This window comes from Lynx rufus, unplaced genomic scaffold (assembly GCF_022079265.1).
Source record: "Lynx rufus isolate CCGP_SWC_20201006 ecotype Redwood Valley unplaced genomic scaffold, mLynRuf1.p SCAF_35, whole genome shotgun sequence".
NCBI lineage: Eukaryota > Metazoa > Chordata > Mammalia > Carnivora > Felidae > Lynx > Lynx rufus.
The window spans coordinates 3,400,304-3,419,917 of record NW_025814851.1 but is presented as its reverse complement, the minus strand read 5'-3'; the positions used below and the strand labels follow the sequence as shown (position 1 = coordinate 3,419,917).

Below are 19,614 nucleotides of genomic sequence, written 5' to 3'. Positions count from 1 at the left end.
CTCTGTAATATAGGGAAACAAAACAAAATGAAAGAGTATGGAGACAGAGAGAGACAGAGAGAGAGAGAGAGAGAGAGAGAGAGAGAGAGACAGGGAGAGAGTGGGAGACAGAGACAGAGAGATACAGAAATCAAGAAACAGACTCTTCATTATAGAGAAATGATGGTTACCAGAGGGGAGGGGGTGGAGGGGTTGGATGACATAGGTGATAAGGATTAAGGGAGTGCACGTGCCCTGATGAGCACAGGGTGATGTAAGGAAATGCTGAATCACTATATTGTACACCTGAAACCAATGTACCACTGCATGTTAACTAACTGGAATTAAAACAAGAATACTTAAAGAAAAAGAACAAAAAAAGCCTAGCTACCTTTGCAGGTTTGCCCCCAAAGTGGTCAAGTTGGCCTGGAGATCAGCCAGAGGCGATATGGGTGATCCTTGGCCTGAAGGAGCAGCAGGAGGGACCAGGGGCTAGGGAGGAGGAGGAGGACCCTGAGGCTGAGGAGGAGGAGGAGGAGGAGGAGGAGGAGGAGCAGGAAGAGGAGGAATAGGAGGACAAGGAAGAGGAGGAGGAGGAGGAGGAGGAGGAGGAGGAGGAAGAGGAAGACAAGAGCAGGAGGAACAGGAGGAGGATGGAAGGGGATGATGAATGATTTTTGTTGTTGTTGTTCCCTTCCCTGTGTTTGACAGCAAATGCAGGGAGAGGAAGGTTGAGTGGGGGCAGGGAAAGGGGGTGAGTGCCATATCTGGAGCCACAGTGCCATCCAGCGGAAACCGTCTCTGAAAAGCCCAGGCAGCAGCAACCTGCCTTCTGGCAGCCACAGGGGTCAGCAAGGATGTGCTGCTGGGTTGTCTGGGCTCTGCCCAAGCCAGGTTTTCCACATGAGGGGTCAGAGGCCTAGAGGGAAGTGTGACTGCCACTGGGACCCAGCGGGGAAGCAGGAACTCTAAGGGCCCTGGGGACACAGCAGGCAGCCCCAAGACCAAGCAGCCCAGGGGGCGGAGCTTCCCTGTCAGCCATTTTGGGATGGGTCCAGGAGAAGCTACTCACCCCCTGAATGCAGGGACCTGGGGGCGTTTCCTCTGGTGTCCTTTGTGCTGAGTAGGTGGGTGCCAGGCTGGGGCACTCAGGCATCAGGAGGCCCCTTTCCACACTGGGAGCGGGGGCCTTTGGAGATTCTGGGGCCGGGACTCTGGTGCTTGGCAGTCCTAGGCAACTCCAGGGCTCAGCCATCTCAGGCTGTCCCTGGGGTTTCTGAGTGCCTTCCTCAGCCCTGGAGCCGGGGTGGAATCTCGGATCCAGCACACAGGTGAAGGGAAGGCCAGGAGCTAGGGATCCAATGCAGTTTCAGGACAAACCACACACACACACACACACACACACACACACACACACACACACCCTGCCCCCCCCTCCATTCTGCAGACACCTCCCCCGCACCAGCCCCCACTGCTTCCTGCAACTGACACATATACACAAGGTCATCTCCTTCCCACTCCTGAGCTTTTCCCCAGCACTTGAGCCCATGCAGCTCCCTTGGACAGAAACATTTTCCACTTGATGGCAGTATGGCTCCACGAATGAATGCCAACAGAATGCCTACCCTGCCCCCTTCCCCTTCAAACCACCACCTCAGGTCTGGGTCCTCATCCTACTCAGGTAAGGGCAAACAAACAAAATGAACAACAACAACAACGACAACAACGACAACAACGACAAGGACGACAACGACGACAACGACGACGACGACGAGAAAAAAACCCTACAACAACAACAACAACAAGAAAACCCCCCTAACAGAGAAAATGGAAAGCAAAGAAGCAAACACCAGAACCCCCTTGAAACACAAAACACGAAAACCCACACCACACTCAAAGAGACCACAAAGCATCAAACCCCGAAAACCACAGGGCAAAACACACCCCACAACACAGAATGAAGAACAAGGGAAATAGAAACAAACCAGCCACCAGGGTCCAAGCTGACCACCCCAATACACAGGGCCAAATGACCACTGACCACGAGGCTGCACAACATGCAGGCCTTTCCCCTTCCTTTCCTCCTACCCCATTTTTCCTGGCTCCAGCTCTTGGGAGAAGCAAAGGGCAAAAGACACATCAACCCGCCTCTGTGACCCTGCGTGAGGGTTTATGTCCAATAGGACCCCTCCTGGACAAGCCAGCAGCCACCATGCCGGCCGGTAAGTCACTGGCGCGCTTGCTCCCCAGGGCCTGGAGCTACAGGCTGAGGTCACCAGCACCTTGGGCTGGCCGGACAAAGCAGCCCGAAATGGCTGGCCCGAACCTGCAACCACAGGGCTACATCCAGGAGGCCCCCCAGAACGGGGAACCAAGCACTCACATAAGCACTGGCTCTGGGCAGGCAGCCCTCGCTCTCACACAGGGAGGGGCCTTGGCAAGGCCATCCAACATCCCCGAGTCACACGGCCCGGCCCCACACGGGGGGCCCCCCATTCTGTGGAGGAAGGCCACTGACTCTCCTCCAACCGGGAGTCCCCATCTATCTGGGTAAACAAGCGAGGCTCCAGATTCACACCCCTCGCTTGGGCAGACCTGCTCACAGATGACCAACTCATGCAACGCAAGACTGCCTGGCTGCAGGTCCCTCTTTGAGAGCCCACCCGGGAATGCGTGGGTCCCTGACCCTGTGTGAGTGAGTGTGTGCCTGTGTGAGCATGCTCAGTCTGCATCTACGGTGCATGCCTGGGTGCGTGCCTGTGTGGCCCCGTGTGTACCCGAGCGTGTGGCGGGAGTGGGTGCTCGCCTATGTGCTTTCCTTAGCCCCGACCCCCAGCCCCCCGCACGCCCCTCCCAGCCGCATGTGGAAATGCAGGACACAGCTTGTAGGCACACACTGAAACCCGTATCGGGCCGGGTCAGGCGACTGGACTGAGAACAAGGGGAAGGAGGGCACAACTTGAAGAGGCTCCAACCGGTTCAAGCGTTGACTTTAACAGCTTGGGTCAGAAGAAGAACTGCATGGAATGGAAAGCCACGAGGTATTTTGCAAGTCTTGGGTTCACGATGCTGTTTCATTGCAGAGTAACCTCTGGGTCACGTGTTTCAAGGATGAGCGTGACCTCCACCAAGGGTCCAAGAAGGGACACCGTTGCACCTCTATACGGCCTTCTGCTATGCCAGGGCCCCCCAACCCCCACCGCCCCACACCAAAGATCAGAGGTGACAGGAGGATCCATGGACCACTGGTTCCCCCTCACGCACCCCCCACCCCCCCACCCCCCCAAACACAAAGCCACCCGCCACCGCATCCCACCCACCCGCCGCCGCCCCCACACCGCCCAGCCCCTAGCACACCCCTCCCCACCCATCACCACCAACAGCGCCCCACAGCCTGCCCCACAGCCTGCCGCAGCACCCCTCTCCCCCACGCCACCCGCCCCCCTCCGCCCCAAGCTCCCCGCCCCCGCCCAGCAGTGGGCTCAGCACAGAAAGGGAAAGGAACAGAGAGAAGCAGAATGTCACCACCAGCCACCTTGCCACGGCCAATGTTGTGGTGGATGTGGATGCAGCCTAGGCCCGCCTCACTGTGGGGGTAACAGACAGGAGGAATGACAAGGAGACACAAGCTACAAGCTGCCTGGCCAGGACAGGGCCCACCGCCAGGCAGCCTGTCGTCAAAGGGGTGCCTTCCTGTGTGCCACCGCTGGGTTCTGACCCAGAGGTCCGCCTGTAGGGCCTGCAGAGGGCAAAAGGAGACGCTGAGCCACACCTTGAGTATGGAAGGGGCCCACTCCAAAGGGCCAAAGGGCCAAAGGGCCAAAGGGCCAAAGGGCCTGGGCGTATGCACGCAGGGCAAAGAGAGGGTAGGAGGGCACCCAGGGAAAACACCACTAGGTTCACAAAAAGGGGGATGTAGGGGACAAGGGACGTGAGGGATGCCTTACTCTCCCAGGGTAATAAAGGGATGGTTGTAAGGGGATGTCCCTTGCTCCCCCAATCCACGCGGCCATTTTCACTTCCACAGGACAAGTACAGTTTTTATTCTGGGGACATCCACAGAGCAAGAAGTGCCAGAAGAGGAGTGAGAGTAAGGAGACCAAAGTGGAGAGAGCAAACTGCAAGCACAGAAAGAACTGTAGCGGAAGAGAAGAATGAATGTGATCTCAAAAGGCACTGCGCCCCAACTGGACAGGTGGAACCAGCAGGGGCCTCTTAGGGGAAGAGTCATCAGCCAAGGCAAAGTCTCAGCCACTCAGGGCAGGGGTTGAGCCCTGTCCAGAGAGAGGCCTGTTTTGCTATGCTCTTGGACCCAACTGGGAAGTGGGAGGCCAAACGGAAAGGGGTAAGGAGGAAGGAAAAGGAACAAGGAAGGGCGTCAGTCGGGCCCACTGAGCCTCCTCGCACAGAGTGTCCCTCTGTGCGAGTGTGGGTGCCTGCCCAGGAGGGTCTACCCGAATAAAGCCGTGCATGCATGCGTGTGTGTGCGTGCGTGTGTGTGCCTGTGTGTGTTGGGACGTAGCTGGTGGCCCTCGGAGCCTTGGGACACTGGGCAAGACCCCGTTCCACAGGATGGGTCAACAGGTTCTGGACCCCTGTGGGACCTGGCCGCCTCTGGCCCAATCTTTGGCCCAGTAAAGCAGGAGGCTTCAGGAGAAGGGAGTTTGCTGCTGCCAAGGAGCAGGTGCAGTGCAGATAAACACGAGGCCAGGGCGGGTCTGAAGATTCAAAGAAAACAATCTGCAAGCCCACTGCTGGCATCCCTTGAGGGTCCCCTGTGTTCACGGTGAACCAATAGGATGAGCAGAGTCAAGAAAAGCCTAGCGAAAAACCAGAACACCAGACACAACAGGTGTTGGCGACGATGTGGAGGGAATGGAACGCTCACTCCTGCACTGCACTGTCAGTGGGAATGCAAATTGGTACAGCCACTGTGGAAAACAGTATGGAGGTTCCTCAAAAAGGTAAAACCAGACCTACCCTAGGATCCAGCAATCGCACTACTGGGTATTTACCCAAAGAATACAAGAAACGCTAAGTCAAAGGGATACGTGCACCCCACCCCTATGTTTCTAGCAGCATTATTTACAATAGCCAAGATACGGAAGCAGCCCTAGTGTCCCATCCACTGATGGATGGATAAAGAACGTGGGTGTACACACACACACACCACACACACACTATGGAGTATACACTACTCAGCCATAAAAACAGAATGAAATCTTGCCATCTGTAAGGGCATGGATGGAGCTGCAGAGTATAATGCTAAGCGAAATAAGTCAGTCAGAGAAAGACCAGTACCATGTGATTTCACTCCTCTGTAATATAGGGAAACAAAACAAAATGAAAGAGTATGGAGACAGAGAGAGACAGAGAGAGAGAGAGAGAGAGAGAGAGAGAGAGAGACAGGGAGAGAGTGGGAGACAGAGACAGAGAGATACAGAAATCAAGAAACAGACTCTTCATTATAGAGAAATGATGGTTACCAGAGGGGAGGGGGTGGAGGGGTTGGATGACATAGGTGATAAGGATTAAGGGAGTGCACGTGCCCTGATGAGCACAGGGTGATGTAAGGAAATGCTGAATCACTATATTGTACACCTGAAACCAATGTACCACTGCATGTTAACTAACTGGAATTAAAACAAGAATACTTAAAGAAAAAGAACAAAAAAAGCCTAGCTACCTTTGCAGGTTTGCCCCCAAAGTGGTCAAGTTGGCCTGGAGATCAGCCAGAGGCGATATGGGTGATCCTTGGCCTGAAGGAGCAGCAGGAGGGACCAGGGGCTAGGGAGGAGGAGGAGGACCCTGAGGCTGAGGAGGAGGAGGAGGAGGAGGAGGAGGAGCAGGAAGAGGAGGAATAGGAGGACAAGGAAGAGGAGGAGGAGGAGGAGGAGGAGGAGGAAGAGGAAGACAAGAGCAGGAGGAACAGGAGGAGGATGGAAGGGGATGATGAATGATTTTTGTTGTTGTTGTTCCCTTCCCTGTGTTTGACAGCAAATGCAGGGAGAGGAAGGTTGAGTGGGGGCAGGGAAAGGGGGTGAGTGCCATATCTGGAGCCACAGTGCCATCCAGCGGAAACCGTCTCTGAAAAGCCCAGGCAGCAGCAACCTGCCTTCTGGCAGCCACAGGGGTCAGCAAGGATGTGCTGCTGGGTTGTCTGGGCTCTGCCCAAGCCAGGTTTTCCACATGAGGGGTCAGAGGCCTAGAGGGAAGTGTGACTGCCACTGGGACCCAGCGGGGAAGCAGGAACTCTAAGGGCCCTGGGGACACAGCAGGCAGCCCCAAGACCAAGCAGCCCAGGGGGCGGAGCTTCCCTGTCAGCCATTTTGGGATGGGTCCAGGAGAAGCTACTCACCCCCTGAATGCAGGGACCTGGGGGCGTTTCCTCTGGTGTCCTTTGTGCTGAGTAGGTGGGTGCCAGGCTGGGGCACTCAGGCATCAGGAGGCCCCTTTCCACACTGGGAGCGGGGGCCTTTGGAGATTCTGGGGCCGGGACTCTGGTGCTTGGCAGTCCTAGGCAACTCCAGGGCTCAGCCATCTCAGGCTGTCCCTGGGGTTTCTGAGTGCCTTCCTCAGCCCTGGAGCCGGGGTGGAATCTCGGATCCAGCACACAGGTGAAGGGAAGGCCAGGAGCTAGGGATCCAATGCAGTTTCAGGACAAACCACACACACACACACACACACACACACACACACACACACACACCCTGCCCCCCCCTCCATTCTGCAGACACCTCCCCCGCACCAGCCCCCACTGCTTCCTGCAACTGACACATATACACAAGGTCATCTCCTTCCCACTCCTGAGCTTTTCCCCAGCACTTGAGCCCATGCAGCTCCCTTGGACAGAAACATTTTCCACTTGATGGCAGTATGGCTCCACGAATGAATGCCAACAGAATGCCTACCCTGCCCCCTTCCCCTTCAAACCACCACCTCAGGTCTGGGTCCTCATCCTACTCAGGTAAGGGCAAACAAACAAAATGAACAACAACAACAACGACAACAACGACAACAACGACAAGGACGACAACGACGACAACGACGACGAGAAAAAAACCCTACAACAACAACAACAACAAGAAAACCCCCCTAACAGAGAAAATGGAAAGCAAAGAAGCAAACACCAGAACCCCCTTGAAACACAAAACACGAAAACCCACACCACACTCAAAGAGACCACAAAGCATCAAACCCCGAAAACCACAGGGCAAAACACACCCCACAACACAGAATGAAGAACAAGGGAAATAGAAACAAACCAGCCACCAGGGTCCAAGCTGACCACCCCAATACACAGGGCCAAATGACCACTGACCACGAGGCTGCACAACATGCAGGCCTTTCCCCTTCCTTTCCTCCTACCCCATTTTTCCTGGCTCCAGCTCTTGGGAGAAGCAAAGGGCAAAAGACACATCAACCCGCCTCTGTGACCCTGCGTGAGGGTTTATGTCCAATAGGACCCCTCCTGGACAAGCCAGCAGCCACCATGCCGGCCGGTAAGTCACTGGCGTGCTTGCTCCCCAGGGCCTGGAGCTACAGGCTGAGGTCACCAGCACCTTGGGCTGGCCGGACAAAGCAGCCCGAAATGGCTGGCCCGAACCTGCAACCACAGGGCTACATCCAGGAGGCCCCCCAGAACGGGGAACCAAGCACTCACATAAGCACTGGCTCTGGGCAGGCAGCCCTCGCTCTCACACAGGGAGGGGCCTTGGCAAGGCCATCCAACATCCCCGAGTCACACGGCCCGGCCCCACACGGGGGGCCCCCCATTCTGTGGAGGAAGGCCACTGACTCTCCTCCAACCGGGAGTCCCCATCTATCTGGGTAAACAAGCGAGGCTCCAGATTCACACCCCTCGCTTGGGCAGACCTGCTCACAGATGACCAACTCATGCAACGCAAGACTGCCTGGCTGCAGGTCCCTCTTTGAGAGCCCACCCGGGAATGCGTGGGTCCCTGACCCTGTGTGAGTGAGTGTGTGCCTGTGTGAGCATGCTCAGTCTGCATCTACGGTGCATGCCTGGGTGCGTGCCTGTGTGGCCCCGTGTGTACCCGAGCGTGTGGCGGGAGTGGGTGCTCGCCTATGTGCTTTCCTTAGCCCCGACCCCCAGCCCCCCGCACGCCCCTCCCAGCCGCATGTGGAAATGCAGGACACAGCTTGTAGGCACACACTGAAACCCGTATCGGGCCGGGTCAGGCGACTGGACTGAGAACAAGGGGAAGGAGGGCACAACTTGAAGAGGCTCCAACCGGTTCAAGCGTTGACTTTAACAGCTTGGGTCAGAAGAAGAACTGCATGGAATGGAAAGCCACGAGGTATTTTGCAAGTCTTGGGTTCACGATGCTGTTTCATTGCAGAGTAACCTCTGGGTCACGTGTTTCAAGGATGAGCGTGACCTCCACCAAGGGTCCAAGAAGGGACACCGTTGCACCTCTATACGGCCTTCTGCTATGCCAGGGCCCCCCAACCCCCACCGCCCCACACCAAAGATCAGAGGTGACAGGAGGATCCATGGACCACTGGTTCCCCCTCACGCACCCCCCACCCCCCCACCCCCCCAAACACAAAGCCACCCGCCACCGCATCCCACCCACCCGCCGCCGCCCCCCACACCGCCCAGCCCCTAGCACACCCCTCCCCACCCATCACCACCAACAGCGCCCCACAGCCTGCCCCACAGCCTGCCGCAGCACCCCTCTCCCCCACGCCACCCGCCCCCCTCCGCCCCAAGCTCCCCGCCCCCGCCCAGCAGTGGGCTCAGCATAGAAAGGGAAAGGAACAGAGAGAAGCAGAATGTCACCACCATCCACCTTGCCACGGCCAATGTTGTGGTGGATGTGGATGCAGCCTAGGCCCGCCTCACTGTGGGGGTAACAGACAGGAGGAATGACAAGGAGACACAAGCTACAAGCTGCCTGGCCAGGACAGGGCCCACCGCCAGGCAGCCTGTCGTCAAAGGGGTGCCTTCCTGTGTGCCACCGCTGGGTTCTGACCCAGAGGTCCGCCTGTAGGGCCTGCAGAGGGCAAAAGGAGACGCTGAGCCACACCTTGAGTATGGAAGGGGCCCACTCCAAAGGGCCAAAGGGCCAAAGGGCCAAAGGGCCAAAGGGCCTGGGCGTATGCACGCAGGGCAAAGAGAGGGTAGGAGGGCACCCAGGGAAAACACCACTAGGTTCACAAAAAGGGGGATGTAGGGGACAAGGGACGTGAGGGATGCCTTACTCTCCCAGGGTAATAAAGGGATGGTTGTAAGGGGATGTCCCTTGCTCCCCCAATCCACGCGGCCATTTTCACTTCCACAGGACAAGTACAGTTTTTATTCTGGGGACATCCACAGAGCAAGAAGTGCCAGAAGAGGAGTGAGAGTAAGGAGACCAAAGTGGAGAGAGCAAACTGCAAGCACAGAAAGAACTGTAGCGGAAGAGAAGAATGAATGTGATCTCAAAAGGCACTGCGCCCCAACTGGACAGGTGGAACCAGCAGGGGCCTCTTAGGGGAAGAGTCATCAGCCAAGGCAAAGTCTCAGCCACTCAGGGCAGGGGTTGAGCCCTGTCCAGAGAGAGGCCTGTTTTGCTATGCTCTTGGACCCAACTGGGAAGTGGGAGGCCAAACGGAAAGGGGTAAGGAGGAAGGAAAAGGAACAAGGAAGGGCGTCAGTCGGGCCCACTGAGCCTCCTCGCACAGAGTGTCCCTCTGTGCGAGTGTGGGTGCCTGCCCAGGAGGGTCTACCCGAATAAAGCCGTGCATGCATGCGTGTGTGTGCGTGCGTGTGTGTGCCTGTGTGTGTTGGGACGTAGCTGGTGGCCCTCGGAGCCTTGGGACACTGGGCAAGACCCCGTTCCACAGGATGGGTCAACAGGTTCTGGACCCCTGTGGGACCTGGCCGCCTCTGGCCCAATCTTTGGCCCAGTAAAGCAGGAGGCTTCAGGAGAAGGGAGTTTGCTGCTGCCAAGGAGCAGGTGCAGTGCAGATAAACACGAGGCCAGGGCGGGTCTGAAGATTCAAAGAAAACAATCTGCAAGCCCACTGCTGGCATCCCTTGAGGGTCCCCTGTGTTCACGGTGAACCAATAGGATGAGCAGAGTCAAGAAAAGCCTAGCGAAAAACCAGAACACCAGACACAACAGGTGTTGGCGACGATGTGGAGGGAATGGAACGCTCACTCCTGCACTGCACTGTCAGTGGGAATGCAAATTGGTACAGCCACTGTGGAAAACAGTATGGAGGTTCCTCAAAAAGGTAAAACCAGACCTACCCTAGGATCCAGCAATCGCACTACTGGGTATTTACCCAAAGAATACAAGAAACGCTAAGTCAAAGGGATACGTGCACCCCACCCCTATGTTTCTAGCAGCATTATTTACAATAGCCAAGATACGGAAGCAGCCCTAGTGTCCCATCCACTGATGGATGGATAAAGAACGTGGGTGTACACACACACACACCACACACACACTATGGAGTATACACTACTCAGCCATAAAAACAGAATGAAATCTTGCCATCTGTAAGGGCATGGATGGAGCTGCAGAGTATAATGCTAAGCGAAATAAGTCAGTCAGAGAAAGACCAGTACCATGTGATTTCACTCCTCTGTAATATAGGGAAACAAAACAAAATGAAAGAGTATGGAGACAGAGAGAGACAGAGAGAGAGAGAGAGAGAGAGAGAGACAGGGAGAGAGTGGGAGACAGAGACAGAGAGATACAGAAATCAAGAAACAGACTCTTCATTATAGAGAAATGATGGTTACCAGAGGGGAGGGGGTGGAGGGGTTGGATGACATAGGTGATAAGGATTAAGGGAGTGCACGTGCCCTGATGAGCACAGGGTGATGTAAGGAAATGCTGAATCACTATATTGTACACCTGAAACCAATGTACCACTGCATGTTAACTAACTGGAATTAAAACAAGAATACTTAAAGAAAAAGAACAAAAAAAGCCTAGCTACCTTTGCAGGTTTGCCCCCAAAGTGGTCAAGTTGGCCTGGAGATCAGCCAGAGGCGATATGGGTGATCCTTGGCCTGAAGGAGCAGCAGGAGGGACCAGGGGCTAGGGAGGAGGAGGAGGACCCTGAGGCTGAGGAGGAGGAGGAGGAGGAGGAGGAGGAGCAGGAAGAGGAGGAATAGGAGGACAAGGAAGAGGAGGAGGAGGAGGAGGAGGAGGAGGAAGAGGAAGACAAGAGCAGGAGGAACAGGAGGAGGATGGAAGGGGATGATGAATGATTTTTGTTGTTGTTGTTCCCTTCCCTGTGTTTGACAGCAAATGCAGGGAGAGGAAGGTTGAGTGGGGGCAGGGAAAGGGGGTGAGTGCCATATCTGGAGCCACAGTGCCATCCAGCGGAAACCGTCTCTGAAAAGCCCAGGCAGCAGCAACCTGCCTTCTGGCAGCCACAGGGGTCAGCAAGGATGTGCTGCTGGGTTGTCTGGGCTCTGCCCAAGCCAGGTTTTCCACATGAGGGGTCAGAGGCCTAGAGGGAAGTGTGACTGCCACTGGGACCCAGCGGGGAAGCAGGAACTCTAAGGGCCCTGGGGACACAGCAGGCAGCCCCAAGACCAAGCAGCCCAGGGGGCGGAGCTTCCCTGTCAGCCATTTTGGGATGGGTCCAGGAGAAGCTACTCACCCCCTGAATGCAGGGACCTGGGGGCGTTTCCTCTGGTGTCCTTTGTGCTGAGTAGGTGGGTGCCAGGCTGGGGCACTCAGGCATCAGGAGGCCCCTTTCCACACTGGGAGCGGGGGCCTTTGGAGATTCTGGGGCCGGGACTCTGGTGCTTGGCAGTCCTAGGCAACTCCAGGGCTCAGCCATCTCAGGCTGTCCCTGGGGTTTCTGAGTGCCTTCCTCAGCCCTGGAGCCGGGGTGGAATCTCGGATCCAGCACACAGGTGAAGGGAAGGCCAGGAGCTAGGGATCCAATGCAGTTTCAGGACAAACCACACACACACACACACACACACACACACACACACACACACACACACCCTGCCCCCCCCTCCATTCTGCAGACACCTCCCCCGCACCAGCCCCCACTGCTTCCTGCAACTGACACATATACACAAGGTCATCTCCTTCCCACTCCTGAGCTTTTCCCCAGCACTTGAGCCCATGCAGCTCCCTTGGACAGAAACATTTTCCACTTGATGGCAGTATGGCTCCACGAATGAATGCCAACAGAATGCCTACCCTGCCCCCTTCCCCTTCAAACCACCACCTCAGGTCTGGGTCCTTATCCTACTCAGGTAAGGACAAACAAACAAAATCATCAACAACAACAAGAAAAAACCCTACAGTAACAACAACAACAAGAAAAACCCCCTAACAAAGAAAATGGAAAACAAAGAAGCAAAAACCAAAACCCCCTTGAAACACACAACAGGAAAACCCACACCACACTCAGACTACAAAGCATAAAATCCAGAAAACCACAGGGCAAAATATACACTACAACATGCAATGAAGAACAAGAGAAATAGAAACAAACCAGCTAACACGGTCCAAGCTGAGCACCCAATACACAGGGCCAAATGACCACTGACCACGAGGCTGCACACTATGATGGCCTTTTCCCTTCCTCTCATGCTACCCCATTTTTCCTGACTCAAGCTCTTGGGAGAAGCAAAAAGAAATGGACATACAAACCTACATTCTTCACATTGGGTGGGACTCTAGTATTTTTTTTTTCTGACTCCTTATCATTCTCAATGGATCTACATCTCTGTTTCTCATTCCAGCATCATACAATTTGATTACAATTACTTTTTGTTTATATTGTAATCTCGGTTTTGATAACTTACAGATTTTTTTCTTCATCAAGATTGTTTTGGGAGTTCAATGTCTTTGTTGCTCCACATAAAATACAGTATCATTTGCTGCAGTTTTGTGAAAAAGACCACTGTTACATTTTTCATTGAATCGCTAGTGTTCTTTTAATAATATAAAATTTTTAACAATTTAATCTCCTAATCTATGAACATAGTATGTCTTTCCATTTAATTTTTTTAATTTTTAAATCAATATTTTACAGTTTTTATAGTATAGATTTTTGTCTCTGTGGTTAAATATATTCCTAGGTAATTTGATTCTTTTTAGTCCAACTGTAATTGGGATTGTTTTCTTCATCTGTCTTTCTGCTTGTTCATTATTAGTGTATAAAAACAACTGATTTCCATATATTAACATTATAGTTACCAAATTTACTGAACTTATTGGTTTTAATACTTTTTTGGTGAAGTTTTTAGGGTTTTCTTTTTAAAAATAATATTCATTAAATGCGGTCCCCCGGGTGGCTCAATTGGTTAAAGGTGTGACTTTAGGTCAGGTCATGATTTCACATTTCATGGGTTCAAGTCCTATGTCAGGCCCTGTGCTCTGTGCTGACGACTTGGAGCCAGGAGCCTGCTTCAGATTCTGCGTCTCCCTCTCTCTCTTTGCCCCTCCCCTGCTTGTGTTCTCTCTGTCTCAAAATTAAATATCTAAACATATTTTTAATATTTATTCAACTTGAGCAAGAAATTAAGTGTGAGTGGGGGAGGGGCAGAGAGGGAAAGGGGAATCCTATGCAGCCTCCTTGCTCACCATGGCACCTTATGTGGGGCTCCATATCATGACAGTGAGAGATCATGACCTGAGCTGAAATCAAGAGTCAGACACTTAACAGATGCCCCTTTAGGGTTTTCTTTACGTATTATCAAGTCATCTCCAAAAATGACAGTTTGATTTCTTACTTACAAATTTGTATGCCTATCTTGTTTTGCCACTTCATTTATTATTATTTTTAAATGATAAGTGTGTTTCTTAATACGCATCACCTATTTCACTCACCCTCCCACTCACCTCTAGTAGCCGTCAGTTTGTGTTCCATAATTAAGAGTTTGTTTCTTGATTTACCTTTCTTTTTCCTTTGCTCATTTGTTTTTTTCTTACATTGTATATATGAGTGAAATGATATGTTGTCTTTCTCTGACTTATTTTGATAAGCATTATATTGTCTAGCTCTATTCACGTCCTTATAAATGGTAAAATTACATTCTTTTTTATGGTTGAATAATATTTCCCTATATATTATATAATTTCTTTATGCATGCATCAATTGACAGACACTTGGGTAGCTTCCATATCCTGGCTATTGTAAATAATGCTGCTATAAACATTGGGGTGCATGTATCCCTTTGAGTTAGTGTACTTGTATTAATTGGGTAAATTCTTACTAGTTCAACTTCTGGATCATAAAGTAGTTGTATTTTTAACTTTTTGAGGAACCTCCACATTGTTTTCTAAAGTGGCTCCACCAGTTTGCATTTCTACCAATAGTGCACAAGTGTTTCCTTTTCAGCACATTCTTTCCAAATCTATTGTTTCTTGTGTTGTTGATTTTAGCCATTATGACAGGTGTGAGGTGATATTTCATTGTACTTCTAATTTGTACTTCCCTGATAAGTGGTGATGAGCATTTTTTTTCATGTTTTTGTTGGCCATCTGGATGTCTTCTTTGAAGACATTTCTGTTCATGTCTTCTTACCATTTTTAATTGCATTATTTGTTTTTTTGGTGTTGGGTTGTATATTCTGTTTATGTCTTTTGGATACTAACCATTTATCAGATATGTCATTTGCAAATATCTTTCCCCATTCAATGGGTTGATTCTTAGTGTTTTTTTTTATTGTTTCCCTCACTCTGCAGAAGCTATTTATTTTGATATATTCCCAATAGTTTCTTTGCTTCTCCCACCTTGCCTCAGGAGACATACACAGAAACATGTTGCTATGACTAATGTCAGAGTAATTATTGTGTGTATCCTCTATGATTGTTATGGTTTCAGGTTTCATATTTAGGTTGTTAATCCGTTTTGAGTTCATTTTTGTTTATGGTGTAAGAAGGTGGTCCATTTTCATTCTTTTACATGCAGCTGTCCAGTATTCCCAACACCACTGGTTAGAGACTATCATTTTCCCATTGCATATATTCGACTACTTTATTGGAATTTAATCAGCCATTTAATTGTGGATGCATTTCTGGCCTTTCTATTCTTTTCCATTGATATATGTCTCTATTTTTGTGCCACTGCCATACTGCTTTGATTTCACAGCTTTGTAATATAACTAGGAATCTGGAATTCTGATACCTCTATCTTTGTTTTTCTTTTTCACAACTGCTTTGGCTATTTCAGATTTTTGTGGTTCTATACAAATTTTACGATTGATGTGGTTCTGTTAAAAACATTGTTGTTATTTTTATAGGGAGTGAATTATATGTGTATATTACTTTGGGTAGTGTAGACATTTTAACAGAATTTGTTCTTCCAATCCATAAACATGGAATATCTGTCCATTTCTTTGTGTCATGTTCAATCTCTTTCATTAGTGTTTTATAGTTTTCAGAGTACATGTCTTCCACATCTTTGGCTAATTATATTCTTAGGAATTTTATTATTTTTGGTACAAACATAAATGAGATTGTTTTCTTAACTTCTCTGTCTGCTGCTTCAGTATAAGTGCAGAGAAATGGACCAGATTTCTGCACATTGATTTTGTATCCTGTAACTTTACTTAATTCATTTATCAGTTCCAGGAGTTTTTTGTTTTTGTTTTTTTCCTGGAGTCTTTGGGGTTTTTTATACAGGGTATCATATCATCTGCAAATAAAGTTTTAGTATATCCTTACCAATATGTTTGCCTTTTATTTCTTTTTGTTGTCAGATTGTTAAGACTTCCAGTACTATGTTGAATAAAAGTGGTGAAACTGAACATCCTTGTCCTGTTCCTTACCTTAGGGGGGAAGCTCTCATTTCTTCCCCATTTAGCATGATGTTAGCTACGTGTTTTTCATATACAAACCTGATTATGTTGAGGTATCTTCCCTCAAAACCTACTTTCCTGAGGTATTTATCATGAGTGGATGTTGTACTTTCTCAAATGCTTTTTCTGCGGCTATTGAAATGATTCTATTGTTTTCATCCTTTCTTTTTCTGATGGGATAGATAACATTGATTGATTTGCAAATATTGAACCACCCTCCCAGGAATAAATCCCACTTGATCATCTTGAATGATTTTTAAAAAAATGTTTTGTTACATTTGGTTTGTTAGTATTTTATTGAGAATTTCTGCATCTATATTCATCAGGGACATTAGCCAGTAGTTCTCCTTTTTTGTGATAGCTTCATCTGGTATTAGTATCACGGTAATGCTGACCTCATAAAATGAATTTGGAAGTTTTCCCTCCTCTTCTATTTTTTTTTTTTTTTAAAGCATGCTAAGAATAGGTATCAACTCTTCCGTACATGTTTGGTTGAATTTCCCTCTGAAGCCATCTGGTCCTGATTTTGTTTCTTGTTAGTTTCTTGATTACTGATTCAATTTCATTGTTGGTAATTGTCCTGTTGAAATTTTCTATTTGTTCTTACTTCAGTTTGGTTGGTTGTATGTTTCTAGGAATTTATGCATTTCTTCCAGATTGTCCAATTTGTTGGCATATAATTTTCATATTCTCTTACAACCTTTTGTATTTCTGTGGTGTCAGTTGTTATTTTTCCTCTCTCGCTATTGATTTTGTTTGAATCCTTTTTTTTTTTTCATGAGTCTGGCTAAAGGTTTATCACCTTTGTCAATCTTTTCAAGATACCAGCTCTTGTTCGAGAGAAAGCCAAAGCATAAAAGACTCTTAAAAACTCAGAACAGGGGCGCCTGGGTGGCGCAGTCGGTTAAGCGTCCGACTTCAGCCAGGTCACGATCTCGCGCTCCGTGAGTTCGAGCCCCGCGTCAGGCTCTGGGCTGATGGCTCAGAGCCTGGAGCCTGTTTCCGATTCTGTGTCTCCCTCTCTCTCTGCCCCTCCCCCGTTCATGCTCTGTCTCTCTCTGTCCCAAAAATAAATAAACGTTGAAAAAAAAAAAAAAAACTGAGAACAAACTGAGGGTTGATGGGGGGGGTGAGAAGGAGGGGAGGGTGGGTGATGGGTATTGAGGAGGGCACCTTTTGGGATGAGCACTGGGTGTTGTATGGAAACCAATTTGACAATAAATTTCATATTAAAATAATAAATAAATAAATAAATAAATAAATAAATAAATAAATAAATAAGGATTGCATTGGGGAAAAAAAAGATACCAGCTCTTAGTTCATTGATATTTAATATTATCTTTTTCTTTCTATATCATTTATTTCTGTTCTAATCTTTATTATTTTCATCCTTCTCCTGGTATGGGGTTTGTTTGTTGTTCTTTTTGTACCTCCTTCAGATGTAACGTTAAGTTGTTTGATATTTTTTCCTGCTTCTTGAAATAGGCCTATATTGCTGTTATTTGGCTATGAACCTCCCACTTAGAACCACTTTTATTGTTTTATTGCATCCCAAAGACTTTGGATCATTGTTTTTGTTTTGTTTTGTTTTGTTTTTGGATTGTTGTATTTTTATTTTCACTTCTATGTAATTTTTAACTTTATCTTTGATTTCTTGGTGTTCTCATTCACTGTTTAGTAGCATGTTATTTAACCTCCATGTATTTGTGATCTTTTTAGCGTTTTTCTCATGGTTGATTCCTAGTTTTAAAGCCTTGTGGTCTAAACTGACTTCAATATTTTTCATTTTTTTGAAACTTGTTTTGTGGCCTAATATGTGATATAGTCTGAAGAATATTCCATGTGTACTTGAAAATAATGTGTATTCTGTATTACAATGGAATGTTCTGAATTTCGGTCCATCTGGTCCAGTGTGTCATTCAAACCCACTGTTTCCCTTTTGATTTTCTGTTCAGATGATCAATTGATGTAAGTGAAGTATTAAAGTCCCCTACTACGATTTTATTACTATCAATTAGTTCCTTTATGTTTGTTATGAACCATTTTATGTATTTTGTTATTCCCGTGTTTGGTAAATGTACATTTGTAATTTTTGTATGTTCTTGTTAGATTGCCCCCTTTGTAACTATAGAGCGTCTTTCTTTGTTTCTACCTAGAGTCTTTGTTTTAAAGTCTATTTTGTCCAATATAAGTATTGCTACCCTGGCTTTCTTTTGGCATCCATGTATTGTAAGCGTTTCTCCATACCCTCATTTTCGATCTGCATGTGTACTTACATCAGAAATGCACCTATTGGGGACGCCTGGGTAGCCAGTTGGTTAAGCATCTGACTCTTGATTTCAGCTAATGTCATGATCTCACAGTTTGTGAGTTTGAGCCCCATATCAGGTTCTGCACTGTCAGTGGGATTCTCTCTCCCTGTCTCTCTGCCCCTCCTCTGCACATGCTTGCTCTCTCTCAAAACAAATAAACATTAAAAATATAAAGAAAGGTGTCTCTCCTAGGCAGCATATAAATGGATATCACTTTTTTATCCATTTTGCAACAATATGCCTTATGATTGAAGTACTGTCCATTTACATTCAAAGTAATTTTTTTTTATCTTGCTGTAGTATCTTTAAGTATAAAGACATCCAATCATATCACCTAGAAACCGTTTTTCCCACTGATCTATTTGGCTGCCAGTTTCCTGTCTCTCTTCAGCAATAGTGAGGCAGGTACCCTTTCCACAGGGAAGAGATCCATGGCTTGTTGCCTTTGCAAACAACAAAAATGTTGGAGAGCTGGGTGGCAAAGCTGTTGCTATTGGCATATTTCATATGAAGTACATAAAAAGAACCAGGGTGTCTCTCTGTGTTGACGATCACACCAATTCTTCCCAGGTTAGCACCTCCAGTCACAAATAGAAATTCACCCCAGTCTGGTCAATGCTGATCACATCCATAAAACCAGCAAAGCAGTGGTGGGGTTTGGAGTGTTGTGTTTTCATTTTCATTTGTTCCCATATATTTTTTAATTTCTTCTTTAATTGCCTGGTTGACCCATTCATTCCTTAGTAGGACGTTCTTTAACCTCCTTGCTTTTGGAGATTTTCCATCCTTTTTCCTGGGGTTGATTTCAAGTTTCATAGCATTGTGATCTGAAAGTGTGCATGGTATGATCTCAAGTCTTTTATACTTATGAAGGGCTGTTTTGTGACTCAGTACGTGATCTATCTTGGAGAATGTCCCATGTGCACTCGAGAAGAAACTATATTATGCTGCTTTGGGATGTAGAGTTCTAAGTGCATCCGTCAAGTCCATTTTGTCCAATGTATCGTTCAAGGCCACTGTTTCTTTACTATTTCTCTGTCTAGATGATCTGTCCATTGTTGTAAGTGGAGTATTAAAGTCCCCTGCAGTTACCACATTCTTATCCATAAGGTTGTTTATGTTTGTGATTGTTTTATATATTTGGGGGCCCCCAAATTCGGTGCCCAGACATTTATAATTGTTAGCTCTTCCTGATGGATAGACCCTGTAATTATTATATAATGCCCTTCTTCATCTCTTGTTACAGCCTTTAATTGAAAGTCTAGTTTGTCTGATATAAGTATGGCTACTCCAGCTTTCTTTTGGCTTCCAGGGTAGTTCTCCATCCCCTCACTTTCAACCTGAAAGTATCCTCAGGTCTAAAATGAGTCTCTTATAGACAGCAAAGAGATGGGTCTTGTTTTTTTATCCATTTTGATACCCTATGATGTCTTTTGGTTGGAGCGTTTAGTCCATTTACATTCAGTGTTTTCATTGAAAGATACGCGTTTAGAGTCATTGTGATATCTGTAGGTTTCATGCTTG

General features: G+C 48.4%; 1 protein-coding gene across 2 annotated transcripts in view; it reads right to left on the bottom strand.

The window, feature by feature from the left end:
• The window catches only part of NBDY (negative regulator of P-body association), a 93,028-nt gene that overhangs the window by 47,668 nt on the left and 25,746 nt on the right, over window positions 1-19,614 (bottom strand). The window lies entirely within an intron of this gene.